At 41.3% G+C, this 9,775-nt stretch overlaps 1 long non-coding RNA gene across 2 annotated transcripts in view; it reads left to right on the top strand.

Annotated features, from left to right (window-relative positions):
- The first annotated feature begins 323 nt into the window (after positions 1–323).
- The window catches only part of LOC105466172 (uncharacterized), a 96,661-nt gene continuing 87,209 nt past the window's right edge, over positions 324–9,775 (top strand). For both annotated transcript variants that reach the window (XR_978022.3, XR_003014512.2), the window contains exons 1-2: positions 324–703; positions 4,836–4,923. This is a non-coding gene — a long non-coding RNA (uncharacterized lncRNA). The remainder of the gene's footprint in view (positions 704–4,835; positions 4,924–9,775) is intronic.

Here is a 9,775-nt window from a genome sequence, read left to right as displayed (position 1 = left end):
TAGGAGACAGGAAACTGAAGTCTTCTAAAGCCATTTTTATGCTTGGAATGAAACCAAACCTTTATCCAATCATAAACCTCGTGTGTTTATCTGTAAGGCAGTGGGGAGGGAGAAACAAAGGGTAGCAGTATTTGATTTCTTTTTAAAGTTCCTCTCTTGGCCCTGGATTTCGATACTAACGGGGTGTCTCCATGTGGCGTAGAGGAGACTGCTGTCTCCCCTGCCTCTCCCCGCCTTGATCCACAGCACCCACCCTCTGAGTTGGTGTGCATGCATTGGCTCAGTTTCCCTGCTTTAGAAAAAATTCACAGGGAAGTGCGAAACGGTTTAATGATTAAAGCTGAACTTGATCTGTATCAAAGAGATCCTTTCCATCCTGGAAATCTGAGCCTCTTGAAAATTGTTTAGATCCAAGAGAGAGACTACCCAAGTGTCCACACAGGCCAGCTTGAAAGGAGAGTGGGGCAGATCACCAAACATGACCTATCTTTAATGTGATAGCCCGGAACAGTGCGTCTGAGAGCAAGCCGCTGTCTTTATGCTCCTTTCCAATGGTGCTGCATCCTGGTCTAGTGAAATTCTTCTCAGTGAAGAATTTAATGGGGAAGACCCCCAAGGACCAGGAGAAAAATATGAATGTCTTAAATGGCTGAATATTTCAGATATCTCTCTCTGATGGATGAAGAAACCAAGACCACAGAAGGTAAAGTGACTTGTAGTGGAGTGTATTCACTGAGGAATGAGATTATTGAGTTCTGGATGAGAGTAATCTTGAATAAGTGACTTAACATTTCTAAACCTCGGTTGCCCCAACATCCGTGGGTTGTTTGGAAATGTCTACATTCTTGATTCCTGGTCAAGGGCGTTTTCTGTTAAGCTACATCCAGTAGTATAATTTTGCCTTTTTTAAAGCTTGGAGAAGGAATGTTCATAGATTTGGTATAATCTGTTTACTTTTACCCAGTAGCATTCTGGGACAAGGTTGGCAGAGCTGTTATAAGAATAAAAATGGGGCTTAAGGAACTTGAATTTGTAAAGTGCCTACTATGTATCAGGCACTTTACATACATCTCACTTAATTCCTACAAAACCCAAAAGAAAATGTAGGAGATAGGGGTTATTATCCTCATTCTTAATTGGAGAAATTGAACCTCTGATAGGTTAAGCAATATAACTGAGGTGGCTCAGCCAGACGCCAACCAAGTCCCAAACGAGGTGGTTCTTGTCTCCAAAGTCTAGGTGTTTATGAAACTGGAAATGGTTATTTTGTGACCTTTGGTATTGCCCAAGTCCCGTTAGATTTCTCCTTGATTCGCTACCAAGAAGGATATGTTGTGGATCAGATCTCCTTTGGTTTTCAGAGCCAAGGTTCAAACTGGGCTGACTTGAGCCCAAAGCAGGTGCTTTCAGTCATCTCATTTCATTACCCTCAAACAGTATCAGGACTGAACCTGTTTCAGGAACGAGATAGCACAGTGCTTAGGAGGTGCCTGTCATAAGTCTGAGCTTCTGGACCAGTTGGATTTGCCTAGAGGGAAACTTCTTTCAATGGCTATTAGCACTTCCTCCCTTTTGCTGGATGTAGGGTAGCCATGGACAGGGGACATTTGAAAGACTGGGGAGATCTGGGCCAGACTTAGTGATAGTCACCACTGCTGTGTAGTGGGTGGGCTTTGAAATCAGTCATTCCTGGCTTAAGTTCTAGTTCCATCTCTACCTAGCTGTATATACAGAGAGTGATTTATGAGATGGTTCTAAGCCAGTTTCCTTTATGGTAAAAAGATAATCACAATAACTCTTGCCTGACTCACAGGGTTGTTTTGAAGATTAAATGAAAACATTTGTAAAGAAGCAGCAACCTGGAGGCATAACCCAGTCCACAGGTTGCCTACAAGGTGTTTTTTTTTTTTTGTTTTGTTTTTTTGTTTTTTTTTCTTTTTTGAGACAGCGTCTTGCACTCTCACCCAAGCTGGAGTGCAGTGCTGTAATCTCGGCTCACTGCAACCTCTGCCTCTCGGTTTCAAGTGATTATCATGCCTCAGTCTTCTGAGTAGCTGGAACTGCAGGTATGCACCACCACACCTGGCTAATTTTTGTATTTTTAGTAGAGACGGGTTTCGCCATGTTGGCCAGGCTAGTCTCGAACTCCTGGCCTCAAATGATTCGTCCACCTTGGCCTCCCACAGGCTTGAGGCACTGTGCCTGGCCCACCTACAAGTTGTTTTAAAATATTTTCAGTAGTTTCCAACTTTTAAGAATTATGAGATAACAGGCCAGGCATGGTGGCTTATGCCTGTAATCCCAGCACTTTGGAAGGCCGAGGTGGGTGGATAACCTGAGGTCAGGAGTTCGAGACCAGCCTGGCCAACATGGCGAAACCCCGTCTCTACAAATACAAAATTAGCTGGGCGTGTTGGTGGATGCCTGTAATCCCAGCTACTCTGGAGGCTGAGGGAGGAGAATCGCTTGAACCAGGGAGGTGGCGGTTGCAGTGAGCCAAGATCACGCCACAGAGTGAGACTCCATCTCAAAAACAAAAAACAACAACAACAAAAAACCACAAAAAAACCCTCGAAATTGTCTGTTTATCTGCCTATCTTTATCTCTTCCTTTCCCAAATATAAAATCCATGATGTAAAGATTTTCTTTTGAATATTCAGAAAATCTGGCGGGATCCTCATGGGATCTTCTCATGAGGTAATAATCAAATAAAAATAAACAGCAGCTACTGCCTTAGATAGGACCTGTATGCTCCTGTCTTCCCCAGCGCCCTGCACACCTTACTGCCTGCTTTCTTTCTCTGGTCCCTATAGACTCCGTAGTGTTGTGCTTGGCATATGGTAATATGCAGAAAGTAGCTGAGTCAGGATTTGAATGCTATCATTCTGACTCCAGAGCCAGAGGGATCAATCACTCTGTTATCTGGCCTGGCTACTCGAAGTGTGGTCCATGGACCAGCATCCCTGGCATTCCCTCAAGTTCGTTAGACATGCAGATTCCCAGACCCCAACCAAGACCTACTAAATCACAATCTGCATTTTAACAAGCCCCATAGGAGATTCATGTGCATATTAGAATTTGAGAAGCACTTCTTTACAGTTCTTATTATTAACAAATGTTTGGACCCTGAGCTTACAGATAAGGCCAGTGTGGTGGATGGAAGACTAGCCTGGGAATTGAGAACAGAATTCAAGTATATTTGCTTTGGGGTCAAGTCTACTCTGGGCCTCATCATTTTTCTCTGCAAAAGGAGAGGACTGAGCAATATTTATACCTTGTATTCCACAAAAATACTTAACAGTAGTGAGAATTCTAGGTAAGAACTTCTAACTCTATGCTTGGTGCTGGGGCTACACAGTCTGAGCATAGGCAATCCATGCCAGTCCTCTGGGACCTCTCAGGTTAGTATGCCAGAGTCAAGCAAAGGAACGACTACAGCATATAACAAACATGTGCCCAGATTGCACCCGATGCCAATACTCTGATCTCCAAATCACACCTAAGATGTACCAAATAATCTGCAGCATCCTGATCCAGGTAAAAGAGCCTCCACATGTGCCTGAGCCACTCCCCAGTACAAAACCCACCCCAGTGAAGAAATGGATATGCCTTGTATATAGTCTGGCAGCCCCAGGGGAAACCATATGTTGGACTGAGATGCGGTAAAGAATGTAGATCTCACAGACCTTTATTTATTCACATTTATCCTAGGGGAGAATACCTTTTCATTTCACTAAAAATATATATATATATATATATATATATATATATATATATATATATATATATATATATAATGCCTTTAAGCTAGCACTGAATTATAGATAGTGCTAATTTGGTTCAATTATTTTGCTCATTATGGGCAGAAACACGAGTGACATAACAGACCCAGGACTGAGAAATCAAGTCCCAGATTACTTGTGTGAAAACACAAGTGGGATTTAAAAATGTATCAAATAACTGGCTGTCACACCTGATTAATACCACCTCATCTAAGAGAAGCAGCTATTCTGTCTTCTAAAATGTCATTAAAATATCAAAAATAAAGAGTTCACATAATTAAAGAAACATTATTTTGTTCACACAGCCTGAAAAAATGTGACTAGGCAGCAGTTCTGAACTGGTGATAGTCAATCAGGTAGGCTTTTGTATACCAGCGTGGAGCAGATACTGTGGGTTATGTAGAATGTTGCCTCATTACTGTACCGTGTTAGGACAGATGCCAAGGAAAGAGAGAGATGGAGGTGAGGGCACATGGTTCATTCGCTCCGAAGTCACAAGAGTGGAGTTTTTTGTTTGTTTGTTTCAAAGCCAAAATAGCCGTTTTAGCAAATAAGCTATCTGGGTTACATTTCCTGTCAGCAAAGCAACAGGACCCACGCTGATGCTTGGATTCCACATAAGACTGATTTAGTTATTCTGTCACTAAACACAACCTAAATTTCCATTCAACACAAACAAGAATAATTGGTTTCGTTTTAGAAAGACAAGCAATCATTTTTCATTAGCGCATGCGGGAATGAAGCATGCTGTTGGATGCTAATGTATGCTCACAATGATGACTGGGGATGCGGCAAGTAAACGCCACTTAGCAATCATTTTCTGTGAAATAATTTTCTCAAAGTAGGAGATCTGTATATAACTGAGTCTCTTAACCCATATGTTTGTGTATATATCTATATAAATATATATGTTAGTTCAGGTCACTGGGCAAAAATAAATTCCTATTGGTTGTGCCTCGTTCATAGAAGGCACTGATAAATGTTGGTTGAGTTAATTTGCAGGACGATGAGTAGAAATTTGGTTTAAGGAAACACCATTTTTTTTTATTGTAGTTCGTGGGCTGCACAAATAGAGGATGACAAGAATACTGATGCTTCGTAATTGAAGGCCTGGTTGGAGTGTGCAGTCAGCCTTATCCAGGTAATGTGTTTCTGAGTAGAATGCACAGGAGATTTTTCTTCACCCCTAGGTTTTCCAGCATTGGTCATTGAACCAGCCATTCTTGGTGCATAAGTAAGATATTTTGTGACAAATATTCACTCAAGCAGTGTGTCTACCCAATGCCAAAGCAAATGCTTGAAAAGTGAAAACTTAATCAGTCAAACAGCTGGTTTGATTGTGGTTGCCCTGAATTCAAGAATGGTTTAGTGATGGCAGCCAGGTGTTGATAGGTGGCTCCCTGGACAGGAATTCTCAGGCCGTTGCCCTAATGTGTAGATTAATCCTTGACTCTGTCTGAAAGGATTAATTTAGGCGAATGCTTGGATTTTGGAAACTTAGATTAGTAGACCAGAGATCTTTAAAGAGGGGTGTGGAGGAAAATATTTGAAATCTTTTTGTTAAATTTTGGTTTCTTTTTACTGTCTAGTTGTGTGTGTGTGTGTTTGTGTGTTGTGTGTACTTTATACTATACATATCTGAAAGTAGCACAAGTATAACATTTATGAACAAGAAACTATACATTTATTAGGGATTGTGCTCAAAAGTTTCTCAAATAGTGGAGTGCAGCAATACAAAATATAGAGATATTGTACTTGGTCATGCTCTGACCAAGTCTTGAGGGCAGGGGTGATATCAGCTTTATTTACCTCTGTCTACCCAGTTTCTAGCACAGCACACAGAAGTCATTTTCTGATACTATAAACTCCAAGACAGCAGGCTTTCTTGTTTTTGCTTAATATCATATCTCAACTCCCTAGCACCGTCCCCAAAATTTAGTAGGTGCCACACATATTTTTTTTCAAATGAATGCCTGCTAGACAAGTCAATTGTTCTAACAGAAGGTTTTACCAAGTTTTCTGGACACAGCTGAGGATCTCTACCTCATGAAATCTTTGGAAGCATTTTGGACATTTTGGATAACCTACTCATCTAAACATTTGAAACAAAGGGTAGGATGTGCACTGCCTTTTACACATGACCTGCACCCTGCTAGGATTCCCTCTCCTTTAGATTGTAAGCCAGACTTATTTTGAGACAATCCTGATCAACAAATGTCCAGATTTAAATGAGGGCACTATGTCGCTTTTCAAATTTAAGATTCTTCACTTTGCCGAAGGATCACCATAGAATCTTTTTAAAGAAAAAAATAACCTTATGCAATAACATTTGACTAGTAAAAAGTAATGTGTACTCACATTTTTAGGGATACTTTTCTGTGTTGTGTGAGGCAGACTTTCAATATTGTCTAGTGTAATAGTATGTCTTGACTGGAGAGAGTAGCAGATCGACCCACAGAGGTCATTTAAAATCGCATAGTAATTTATGGTGTGTGTGTGTGCGTGCACACACGCATGCATGTGTGTGTGTTTTCCCTTATCCACATTTTGCAAGGTTTTCAATCTGATGATGGAAAACAGCAAAGTATAAAGTTAGGAAATCTCAAAACCAAATATTAGCTCTGCTGTTTATTAGCTATAATTTGCTTAAAGTGATGTTTTGAAGCTTTAATTTACAATAATTATTTCCAATAATACCTCATTTATAGGCAGATGGATAGAACTCTTTTGGTTTCTAATTTCCAGAAAACCTAATTCCAACTGACTTCAGCTAAAGAAAAAAAAGAAAGAAAGTTGATTTGCTCATGTAAATGACAAGTCCAGGTTATAGAAGTGGCTTTAAGCCCAGTTTCTTATCCAACATCATCACGACTTGCTGTCTCTTCCCCTCTTAACCCTACCTACTTCTCTGCTGGCCTTAATCTGAGGCTCAGGTGAGGTAAGATGGCTGTAGCAGTTCCAGCAGTACTTTTTCTTTGGGAAGAGGATGGACACCTGTCTTAGCAGCCCAAGCACAAGTCTCTTTGCATCTCATTGGCTCATTTGGTCATGTGCCCGTCTTGAAGCAATTATTGTCGCCAGGGGAATGTGATGCGCTCTTTGGCTTTAGTTTTGGTCATATGTCCAGCCCACTGCTGGGTGTGTCAGCATCTTCCCCCCAATCAAAATCACTTGGTCCTAGAGTAGGGGGTAGATGATTCTGCAGAGAAAAATTGGGGCAAAGTTACGACACAAGGAAGAGTGACTGCTAGAAGGAAGCAAAAATATCAGCAGTCTTCTGCAGCCAGTTTGTGGGAACATTAAATGAGTTCATATATAGAAAAAAAGCACAGCACAGAAACAATCAGTAAATGATTGAAAGTAGGTGATCAGGTTAAGTGAATCTCAAGAAGTGAAACTCAGAAGCAATTTAGGGCAAGTTTGAGATTACACATATGAGGAACCTTATCTACTTGGAATAAATTAGTTGAGTTCACTAAACAATTTCTTCAGCATCTGTGATGTGCCAAGTGTTGTATAAAGGGCTGAGGGTATTGAGATTAAAAAAGGAGTTGATCTCAGCCTTGCATGGTGGCTCACGCCTGTAATCCCAACACTTTGGGAGGCCAAGGCAGGTGGATCACAAGGTCAGGTGTTCGAGATCAGCCTGGCCAACATAGTGAAACCCCATCTCTACTAAAAATAGAAAAAATTAGCCAGGCGTGGTGGTGGGTGCATGTAATCCCAGCTACTCTGGAGGCTGAGGCAGGAGAATCGCTTGAATCTGGGAGGTGGAGGTTGCAGTGAGTCGAGATCGCACCACTGACCGCAGCCTACGCGACAATGCAAGGCTCCGTATCAAAAGAAAAAAATAAAAGAAAAGAGAGAAAAAAGGAACTGGTCTCTGCCTTGGGCTTTCTTATAGTCCAGCACAGGACGCAGGTATGTATGTCCTTTCAATACGATGTGAAAGGTGTTGATGGAGGTGTGCGCAGGGGCCTGTGGGAACACCAAAGATGAGCTTTGAATATAGCCTTGGGGGTATGCAAAGATTTGAGGGGAGACATCCTCCAAGGAGAAGCTCCTGATGAGTTTTGAACAATTAATGAGAGCTATTGTGATGAAGAAATGAGGTGGATGAAGGCCTTCTTCTGGGCAGCAAAACAGCATGGAAAGAGGCAGGAGAGCTAGAAAATGCACAGTGCTACTGGGGGTGGGGGGCGGGGAAGGCCACCATTTACTACCTCAGAGGTGTAAAGTTGGAGGACAAGAATGGCAGGAGATGAGATTGAAAACATGTTCATGGGGCTCCAACATCAAGGGCCTCATATTCCATGTCATGAAGACTGGACATTATCCTTAGGTTATGGGAGGCCACTGAATGGCTTAAAGGCAGGGGAGTGACACGGTCCAGTTGAAGTTTTTGAAAGATGACTCTGGCTGGTGTTGGCAAATGGATGGGGGTTGGCCCAGATAGACTTTAGTGAACTGGGGAAGATGCTGTTGCACTGGTCCGAGAGAGAGATGTGGGAGGTCGTGGACTTGGGCACTGATGGTAGGTGTGGGGAGTAAGAGATTGGTGCTGGAGGGGAATAGCTCAGGCAGCAGGACTCAGTGATCAGTCAGATGAATGAGTCAAGTCAGGCCCATGACACATAGGAGGCACTTAGACATTCATTCTTTTCTGATAAAAGGTAAAAAGAAAAGCAAACAACTGAAATTGGGCAGGATGAATAAGGAAATGGTTGAATATATGATGGTGCTTTCATATAGTAAAGAAAACTTACTCTGAAGAAGTAAAAAATATTTTAATCAGATGTTTATTGTTTTGAAATATGCTTATGATATAAAAAGTAAAAAAGCAGGCTATAAAATGAAATAGCGGTATGATCCCAATGTATGTAGTTAGTTGTAGAAACATCTGTACCATATAATTTAAGATGACTTATACCAATGTTAATGAATTTTACCGCTGAAATAAGGGAGCATTTTTATATTTGCCATTTTTAAAAACAATGACCTTATCATACTTCTAAAAATTGGAAGAAAACAAATGGTATATTTTATAAGAAAATTTAAAAGGCTATTTCTTTTTTAAAAATGTGAATAGTTTTTGGGGTACAGGTTGGTTTTAGTTACATGGATAAATTCTTCAGTGGTGATTTCTGACATTTTAGTGCACCTGTTATCTGAGCAGTGCACACTTTACCCAATATGTAGTCTTTTATCCCTCACCCCCTTCTCAAGCTTCCCCCTGAGTCCCCAAACTCCTTTGTATCACTCTTATGCCTTTGCATTCTTATAACTCAGCACACACTTATAAGTGAGAACATATGATATTTGGTTTATTTGGCTTTCCATTACTGAGTTACTTCACTTAAAATAATGGTCTTCAGCTCCATCCAAGCTGCTGCAAAAGACATTATTTTGTTTCTTTCTATGGCTGAGTAGTGTTCCGTGATGTATATTTACCACATTTTCAAAGGGCCATTTCTGATTGATGTCAGCCTTCCAGAAAAGATGTTCCCAGGGAATACAAGGCAATAGCTTTGGGCTTACATTGGCCTATTTCACTGGTAGTCATAATGGTTGCTCACACCACCACTTTTGAAGAGGGATATTGGGAAAGACTAATGTCTGAAGTATCTATCCCACTGAAGCTGAAGTCCACCACTCACTGTTGGCTAAGTAAGAAGCTCGCTCCCACCTATAGGCCCTGGGGTCAGAAGACATGGATATGCCTCTTCACTCTGTGACTTATAAGCAGTGGGATTGTGAGGAAATCACTTTTGCTCTTCAAAATTTCTCATTTCTGAAATGAGGTTCACACTCCCTGCCCTGCCTAACTCATGAAGTAGCTGCAGGATTCAAGAGATGAAGAGAAAAGGCTTCATTGACAGTAAAATGTCATCTGAACTGCTATTATCTTTCCTTTGTGATATGTTATAGCTCAGTACCACTTCTTCTCCCAAAGACTGCCTCTCATCCCATGGTGGGGCGCTTGCAGGCTCATC

Source organism: Macaca nemestrina, chromosome 9 (assembly GCF_043159975.1).
Source record: "Macaca nemestrina isolate mMacNem1 chromosome 9, mMacNem.hap1, whole genome shotgun sequence".
NCBI classification, from domain to species: Eukaryota; Metazoa; Chordata; class Mammalia; order Primates; family Cercopithecidae; genus Macaca; species Macaca nemestrina.
This window is presented reverse-complemented; position numbering and strand designations above follow the sequence as displayed.